General features: G+C 52.8%; 1 long non-coding RNA gene across 1 annotated transcript; it reads right to left on the bottom strand.

The window, feature by feature from the left end:
* Positions 1 to 1,605: 1,605 nt before the first annotated feature.
* LOC130684986 (uncharacterized) lies at positions 1,606 to 4,372 on the bottom strand. The gene is made up of 2 exons (XR_008999461.1): positions 3,939 to 4,372; positions 1,606 to 1,737 (listed from the first exon to the last, which is right to left on the bottom strand). It is a non-coding gene; the product is annotated as an uncharacterized LOC130684986 (long non-coding RNA).
* Positions 4,373 to 7,831: the final 3,459 nt, after the last annotated feature.

Genomic DNA, 7,831 nt, shown 5'->3' with positions numbered 1-7,831 from the left:
CAACTGAGTCAGAAACTCTGCATTTGGGGTCCAGTAATCTGTGCTTTAATGAGCCCGCAGAAGATTCCAGTGTGCATGGAAGTGGGGGACCACTGGTACAGAGGAAGAAGCACTGGCCAAGAGACAGGGCACCTGTGGTACAGCCCCAGCTTTGTGACACTGTGGACAAGTCACATCCCTTCTCTGATCTTTGTTTCCTTGTCTGCAGAATGAAGCCTGTCCAGGCTGTATCAGATCTGTAAGAAAGCCTGGCTAGTCTATGGGGGCTAAGGTACTTTTGTATCAGCTGTCTCCCTTTGGGTGAAACAAGAAGGGCATTGCTACCTCTTCCTCAACCTGCTCCTGTGCCCAGATTCATGTGGGCAGGTAGCTCCTCCTCACCTACATGGGACAGGAAAATGGGTCGCCCACAGCCCTGCTCCTCCCCCCCTCCCCTCCCCTCTGTGCTTCTGCAGGAACACTCCCATCTACAGGTCCCTCCCTGCCCTTCTCTCCTTGGAGCCTGGGTGCAGGGAGACCCACCCCCTAGCTGACCTCTCCCCCAGACTTCTCCTGACCAGCCTGTACCCCTTTGATGTTGAGCCCTCTGTTCTAGGGCTTTGGGGTTTCCTGGGATCTCTGTTTTTCTAAAGGGAAACAGAAAGAAAAAAAAAACAAAAACGATCAAGGTTTCAAGTCTCCAAGGATTTGGGTTTTATGGGCACCATTGCACCATAGACTGCCCAGGCTTGCTCCTGGGCCTGGCTCTTTCTGTGGAAATCCCCTCCCATACTCAGCCCTTTAATCACTTTCCAGCCCAATAACTTTCCTGATTCACCAGGGATCCCTTTCGTCTTAAGAGCACCCATTGCCCCCTCTCTGATGGGGCTGAGTCTGGGCTTGAAGGCATTTGATCCTAGCTTGGGTCTGGCAGAGATGAGACTTGTGGGCCCAGGGTTCAGGCTGGGGCCTGCAGAATTTTCCCTTTTCCCATTGCATCTTGGCACCTGGATGCCCATGTTGTAGGAGCAAAGGGGCTGCCCTGGAATGACCCTTGTTCTCGGGGACCCTGGGCCAAGGGTCAAAAGAACATCAGCAGACTGGCAGTCACCCGCAGAAGTGGTGGCCTTAACCAACCTGCCAGTAATAGTCATTAAACCTGGATACACTGATGCCTTCTATTTCATAATTTTTCTTTTCCTTGAACAATGTGTTTTAGATGCAATTCATACTTGAAAGCATTTTTGCTATAAAAAATTCAAAATATGAAAAGCATCTTTTCACCACCCATCCAGTTCCCCCACCCCAGAGACAACAATCACTTAGCTTGGTGTGGGTGTTGCCAGACATCTGTCTTTACTTTACACACATTTGCACCCAGGATATTTTAAAGCAGCATTCTCACTGGTAATGTGAGAGGTTGTCTGGGGGATTCATAAGCCCCCTGACTGCTCTGACATTTGTAGGTGGCCCTTCCCTCTCCTTCTCGAAAGCAACCATTTATGGGATCTCACTAAAATCGTGCAAGGGGTGGGGGATGCATAGAGGCAAAAAGAAAGGATAACATAACAGCATCAACAATAGTTTCTTCTAGGTGAGGGGGTTATGGCTGACATTCTTTCTTACTTGCCTTTGACTTTTGACTGCTTCACAGTGAGGATTCTGTATTTTCACAAGTAGTAGTTGATAACTAAGAAGTTCCTCTATGACACCATTGTCAAGATCAGGCAGAGACGCTCTGAGTGGTCCAGCCTGGGACTAGAAGAAATTATCAGATGGCTCAAGGCAGAGGGTTGTGGGGGGCTAAGAGAGGGGAGGGAAGTACAAGGCTATTTTTTTTTTAATCAAAGTATAGCTGATAACTCTTGGCATATCCTTGAATGTGACCTACAGGGAGATTCATGGAAAGGAACATCAGAGTAAGTCCTGTCACACGTGAACTAAGTGTTCTGTGAGCCACACTCCGGGCTAGGCACTTGGGACAGCATGGTGAATCAGCGGGTCATAGCTCTCTTTCTAATGGGGGCTGGAAAAACAGGGGCACATGGAGTATCCCCAGGGAAACCCCTGCTACCTTCAGGTAGAAAAGGATCCCAGGGGTAAGCATTTAGTTATTTGACAGGCCATGATCCTGACTTTGCAGAGTCCCGGTCTGCCAGCACTGGACGCAGCTTACCTAGGGTGATAGCCCCCTGTCATGGCTGACTTTAGCGGTATTCGTCAGGATGGGCTAGGTGGGGCTGCACTAACAAATGCCCCCACAGATCCCAAAGGCTTAACACTGCAGAGGTTATCCACACATACCAAACACCCTACTTAGGCCGGCCAGGGAGGCTCTGCTCACTGTGGTACTCACAGATCCAGGTTCCCAGAGGCTCCACCTTGATGTATTTGATCATTTGTAAATGGGCATCATGATAACACTGACTGCATGTGCGTTTTTGTGAAGATCAAGTAAGTTAATATATTTAAGGTCTTCAAATAGTCCGTGGCCCAGGGTAAGTGCACGAGATGGATGAATGATACTTTCTGTGTCAGGGAAAAGGGAGATGACTCAGCAGCAGCTCTTAAAGAGCTCCGCCCATAAGGGACATGAGTCATTTCTCATCTCAATTTAGAGGCCAGAGCAAGCCATGTGGCCACATCTAACTTCAAGGGGGGAGGAGAAATACAACCCTACCATGTGCCCAGAAGATGAGGGATATCTATAAACAGTCTTGAAGGACTAGGCAGCGGGCCTGTCGTGGGACCCATGGGGGTCCCCAGGAGGCAGGGGGTCCCAGGACTTCCCTTCACCCCCTCAGCAGGAAGAAGCAACCCGCCTGGGCCAGGACCAAGCCCTTGGGCCCTCTGGAGGAGTCAGGCTGAGGTCAACAGAGTAGAAATGTAGAAGACTCTGGGCCAGTGCCTCAGAAAAGGTACCAAGGGCTTGTCCAGGCAAGGAAAATTCCCACAAAGGGTTTTATTCACTATAATCTGCTTCCTGAATTTTCATGGCCTTTGGGATGAGTCTTCCTAAGCCCATAAACTCAGAACAACAGAGTTGGGCAGGTCCCCTAAAACCTGGCCGCCCAAATGTGGTCCCAGGACAAGAAGCTTCAGGACCACCTTCCTGGGGAGTTTGCAAGAGATTCATGATCTCAGGCCCGCCCAAAATTACTCAGAATTTGCATTTTAACAAGATCCGCAGGAGATGCACATTAAAGCCTGAGAAGCACTTCTCTAGAATTTAGGCCAACTTCTTCACAAGTAAGAGGTTGACACCAGAGGGCAGGAGGCTGGCCCAGAGTCACCCGGCTTGTCCTCTGTTGGCCCTGCCACCTGCCAGTGATTTTTAATAAGTCACTGGATCTCAGTTTCCTCTTCTATAATAAAGGGATAATATAGCCATGTCTCGGCGCTGGTATAGGGATCATGTAAGACATGCAGACCAGTGCTCACACATAGTATGTGCTCAATAGACGTTAGCCATTGCTACGATCCTAGCACCACACCTCGTACCTCCTGACATATGACAATTTCTCCCAAAGATGACAGTGTCAGGTGCGTGGTGCCGGGGTAGGTGTGAACCCAGCTCCCTGTGTTTATGTCCTATTCCACCATTTGACTGTACGCCAGTTCCTAAATTGTGCTTTGGTTCTTTGCTCCAGTTTAATCATTTGTGAATGGGTATAATAAGAGCATCTACCTCTTAGTGTGAGGAGTCAACACTTAATACATTTAAGGACTTCAAATGATCCATGGCACAGAAAGAGTGCCTGAGGCATGAATGATACTTTCAAAAGGAAGGCTCTGGTGGAGGGAGCCAGGCCCCAGGCGGGGTAAGGGTCTTTCTCAGAGGAAGCTCCTTCAGTTTTGTCCCACTGACCTGTTTCAAGTCCCCATCTGCTTCTCTGGCCCCTGGACCGCACCCCCCCGCCTCCACCTGTGTTTCTCCTTATCTGGTGAAATGGCCTAACTGGGCTTCCTCGTTCCCCAGTCAGGAACCACTGACAGGCCAGGGAACGTCTGTCCTGGAGAAGAGCAGGCGCAGACAGGCTGGGCAGCTGCCTCCAAATCTCCGAAGGCTTGTCGCGCGGAAGAGGGATTAGACCTGCTCTGGATGACTGTAGGGGACAGAAATAGGAAGTTCCAGGAAGTCTTCTCTAACCATTAGGATTGCTCAGAGGCAGCGCCAGCTGCCGGGTGGGGCCCGGAGCTCAGGGCAGCTAAGGGTTGCCCCGCCAGGAGGGCAGGGTGGGGGTGGGCACTGGCCGACAGGCGGCACTGGCGCCGAGATCCTCAAGCCCGGCTGCGTGTGGCCTCTGAACCCCTTGAAGGGCTATCCAAATACAGATTCCCAGGTCCCACCCAGGCCGGCTCAGTCAAGACCACTGGGGGTGGGGCCAGGGAGCCCTTTTAAAAGCTGCCCCCAACGCTTCCGGTCCTGGGGAGGAGTGCGGGCGGGGGCGGGGGCGGGGGGCAAGGGCTTAGATGAGGGCTGCACGGGGGGAGGGCGCGGAGGTCATCGGGAGCTGACCCCCGGGGATCTCCATCCTGCCTCCCCACCACCACGCTCTCCTGGCCTAGGTCTGGGGCCCGTGGCCTCCGAGCCATTGATTCGGGGACTCCTCCCGCGCCTACCGCGAGCAGCTCTGAGCCCCGCTGGCCCTCCTGCCTGTCCTCAACCCCCGGCCTGGCTCCTTCGGGGCCCTCCCCGTCCTCAGCCTCTCAGGTGACGCAGACGGGCTGCAAGGTCTCCCGGGGGCGGAGGGGGTGGGTCTCCGGAGCGGCCGCCGTGTCCCATCACACCCTGGGCCCCGCCGCCGTTGCTCCCGCCGAGTGCGCTCCCCGGAGCGCCCCCCGGACGCCTCGCGCGGCCATCACAGAAACGACAAAACACCCGAACGGGCCTCTTCCTTCGGGGCGCTCCCACGGTGTGGTACCCCGCAGGGCCCTATTGGCGCGCGAGTCCTCCAGGGGAGAAGCTATTGTCTGGGGATTAGAGGCGAGCGCCCGCGCGCGGGAAATAAAGATGCTCGGGGCCCACGGGGGCAGGAGGTGGGTGCGGGAGGCGCGGAAGGGGAACTCGGGCCTTTGGCCCCGGCCCCACAGCGCCACCTGCTGTCTCCTGGGACCGCGCAGCGCCGCGCGGGCGAATACGCGGCCCACTCCCTGCCGCCGAGACCCCTCCCCACAAGGCACCATCAGCCACTGGGTGCCCCTCCTTTTTCTGGGAGCCACCCGCCCTGCCTACCCTACACTGCCCAGAGGGTGCCTCCTGGCCAGCTGCCTCTGGCTTCCAGCCCTCTGCCTTTTACCCCGGTATCTCTCCCATGGGCTGCATCCAGCCTCCTCCCCACCTTGTGGCTGCTCTGGAGGACAGGTGGTCCCGGGGCTTGACAGCCAGTGTCAGAGGCAAAGCTGATCGCCTAGTTCTGGGGCGCCGGAGGCCCCCCCGGAGCAGCCAGCGGAGGGCAGCCCACCTCCACCTTTGGACCCCAAAGGTGGGCATTCCTGACCTATCCTGTGGGCCATCTCAGAGTGCAGTGGTGATCCGACTACGTGTGGGGCCGTCCTGTCATCCATCTTCCCCATGCACAAACCCGCCCTGGAGAACTTCCGGTTGGCCACGTCCTTAGCTGGACTTAAGGAACTATCAGAGCAGAAGAGACCTCGCCCTTGCCCCCACCTGGAGACCTCAGGGCCTCGGCGGCATTCTCTCCCAATGCCTACAGCCCTTTTACCTGTCGCCTTGGGCTTACCTGCGGTCCCACACTGTTGATTGGTCTAATGCATGTTTAGGTCCCGTCCCCAGAGCCAAGGGGCTGGGCGGGCGGTCTGTCAAGGCCACTGCTGGATCTGCTCATTGACATTATGCACATCTGCTTATTGGCGTATTGTAAATTCACAATGAGGGCAGAGGAGCCCAGACCCCAAACATCAGTCAGGCATCCAGAAGATGACTCCTCAGATGAGCTTATTTGCAAAGAATTCAGCCTTCCGTGGACTTGGCCGTGGGGGGGGGCTGCATAGTTCATGTCCCTCCCACTCCCCACAAATTCTTATGCTGAAATCCTACCCCCCAAAGTGATGGTATGAAGAGCTTTTAGAAGTGATTAGGCCTAGAGAGGGGAGCCCTCCCTGCATGCGATTAGTGCTTGACTTTGGACTTCCTGGCCTGGAGGACTGCGAGAAACACATTTCTGTTCTTTATAAACCACCCAATGTATGGTATTTTGTTATAGAAGCCTGAACTGAGACAGAAATTGTTGCCAAGAAGTAGGTAAACAAGTATCTACAAATGTACAGGTGCCTTTGGACCAGGTAATGGGTGAGGCTAGAAAAGTTTTTAAATGTCTGCTAGAAAAAAATTCAAAATTGCTAACGGGCCTTTAAAGGAGATTCTGGTGAAAGCTCAGAAAACAGAGCTGGAGAGGAAGCCTCAGCCGACTTGGCAAATAATGACTGCCCTTCTGAAGGTCAAGTTGGTGGAAATGTGGCTGATAAAGGCCACTCTGGTGGCAGAGATGAGGAACGTATTATTGGAAACTGGACCGACGGTGATCCTCGTTGTGAAGTGGCAGAGAACTTGGCTCAGTTGTACTCATAATCTAGCATTCTGTGGAAGGCAGAATTTGTGAAAAATGAAAATGAGTATTCAGCTGAGATCTCAGCAAAGTTTTGAAGGTGCCGTTTGGCTGTTCCTGTTTATAGTAAAATGCAAAAGTAAAGACGGAATTGTTAGGCAGAAAAGAAGCATAACAAAGATTTGAAAAATTCTCAGCCTATCCATAATCACAGAAAAAGAGACATTGAGAGTGTGGCCGTGACCTTAGGATAAGGAGATGAGTACGGGTCCGCCGTACCACCAGGAGCCAAGCGCTGGTCTTCAGGGTGACTTGTCAATCATTAGGGCTCCTCCACTTAGGTTCCAAATGCAGGAGCCACCAGCAGCTGGGTCAGGGGTAGGCAAGCACCCTCTCAGCCAGAGGGTCCAGTGGGTCCCGAAGGCAGAGGATTATTCTCGAGTTTTAAGATACATTAGAATTTATCCCATTATTTAGGTTTTAGACTGAAGACCTGTCACTCCTTTCTTCTTTCCTACTTCTTCCTTTCAGAATGGGATCTATATCCTATGTGTGTTCCACCATCGTATTTGGGGAGCTTTTTCATAAATTCATAGCTGGAGAAGAATCTGCCTTAGAATGAATTACCTTGAGTCTCTCCCGTATCTGATGTAGACATTTAGTGAAACTTTGGACTTCGACTTTAAAGTTGATGCTGAACTGAGTTAAGACTTTCAGGGCTGCTGCGATGAAATGCATGTATTTTGCATGTAAAGAGGACATGAATTTTGGAGGCCAGGAGCAGAATGCTATATAGACTGAATGTTTCTGTCCCACCCCCCGGCGCCCAAATTTATGTTGAGACCTAAACCTCAGTGTGACTGTCTTAGGAGGCGGGGTCTTTGGGAGGTGATCGGACCATGAGGTGGAGACCTCGTGAATGGGATTCGTGCCCTTATGAAACAGACCTCAGGGAGCTCCCTTAGCTTTTCCATCAAGAAGATGATGGTCTAGAAAGCAGAAAGCAGGCTCCTACCAGACACCAAGTCTGCCAGTGCCCTGATATTGGACTTCCTAGTCTCCAGAGAAGTGAGGCAAAATTTCCTGTTGTTTATAAGCCTCCTAGTCTATGCTTTTTGTTATAGCGGCCAGAATAGACTAAGACAGGGCCCTGACCGTGCGGTGGGCTGAGTCAGATCCCTCCACCCCATCCCTCCTGAGCAGAAGGGAGCGTTCTGGATTTAACGTGAAAGCTCTCTGGCAGTTTGCCTCCCATTCTGGGGCTTTTCAAGCTGGGAGAGTGA

This window comes from Manis pentadactyla, chromosome 9 (assembly GCF_030020395.1).
Source record: "Manis pentadactyla isolate mManPen7 chromosome 9, mManPen7.hap1, whole genome shotgun sequence".
Lineage (NCBI taxonomy): Eukaryota > Metazoa > Chordata > Mammalia > Pholidota > Manidae > Manis > Manis pentadactyla.
This window is presented reverse-complemented; position numbering and strand designations above follow the sequence as displayed.